Below are 1,369 nucleotides of genomic sequence, written 5' to 3'. Positions count from 1 at the left end.
CCCACCCCCCTACCACCCACGTCACCCCTCCCTCCCTCCACCTTTGTCCAACAAATAGACATGTTTTTGAGTAAGCGGTATTCGAACTTTTACTGCAAATATCTTTTTCGGCCTTCACCTTACCCCATCCTCGCTCCTCAGTAGTTTCTCTCATCCATCTCCTCCCCACCTTTCTCACATCTCTGCCTATCTCCGCCCTCTCCCCCCTCATCCTTCTCCTCCCCACCTTTCTCATCCCTCTCTTACCCCTCTACCTTTCTGCGCCCCCCCCCCACGCCCATCCCTTTTCACTCTCTCATCCCATAACCCCTTCACTTCTCTCACCGGTACCCCCTCTTTCCTCAACTCTTTTCTCACCCTTCAACTACTCCTTCGCTCTTTCCCTACCTTACTCCCCAACCCCTTCCTCACGTCTTCCCTTACTTCTCTCTCTCCCCTCCTTCACACATCCCTCACGCCATCCCCAGCTTCTCTCTTCCCTCCTCACTCATCCCTCCTCACTCATCCCTCCCTCACTCTATCCCTTACTTCGTCCGCCCCTTCCACCCGCACTCTTCTCTCTCCTCATCCCACATTTCTCTGTCTCCCCTCCATCACCCCTCACTTTACAACTTGTCTCTTCCTCCTCCTTCACCCACCCCTCACTCCATCCCTCCTCTCCCCCCTCCTCCAGGCACCCTTCCCTTTCTCCTCATCCCAAACTTCTCTCTCTCCTCACCCCCTTACCCCTCCCTCACGCCACCCGCTATTTCTCTCTCCATCTCTTCCCTCATCCCTTCCTCCATCCATCCCCTATTTCTCTATCCCCCCCCCCCTTGCGCCTTCTTCCCCTACTCCGATTAGTATGCACAATGATGATCATTTCTTCTTATTTTTTCTTTTGTTTTGATTATGCAGATAGTGTGACTACCGAAACAAACATTTAAGCAACAACAACACCACCACTACCACTACCACTACCACTACCACTACCACTACCACTACCACTACCACTACCACTACCACTACCACTACCACCACTACCAACAACAAAAAGCAACCCTCACCTACCCCCCCCCCCCAACAAAACAACAACAAACTAACACACAACCCCAAACCAACTCAAAATGAAATCTAAAAAAGGAATACAAACAAAACAACTGCACAACTCAACAACGTTGTACCACTATGGACTTGCTGCATGAAATAGCAACAGAACACCTCATTCGACGGCTTCTGTAGTGCAGCGATGCGGCGCTTCGACAGCGCATACAAAACACATGAGTTCGATTCTTGCAAGGAGATTTAAAAAAACAAACAAATCAAGCATCTCCGTCTGTCGGCTTAGATGTTGCATCCCTCTCTGAATGGGTTGGCTCTGACAGGCAGG

This window comes from Aplysia californica, unplaced genomic scaffold, assembly GCF_000002075.1.
Source record: "Aplysia californica isolate F4 #8 unplaced genomic scaffold, AplCal3.0 scaffold00163, whole genome shotgun sequence".
Classification (NCBI taxonomy): Eukaryota; Metazoa; Mollusca; class Gastropoda; order Aplysiida; family Aplysiidae; genus Aplysia; species Aplysia californica.
This window is presented reverse-complemented; position numbering follows the sequence as displayed.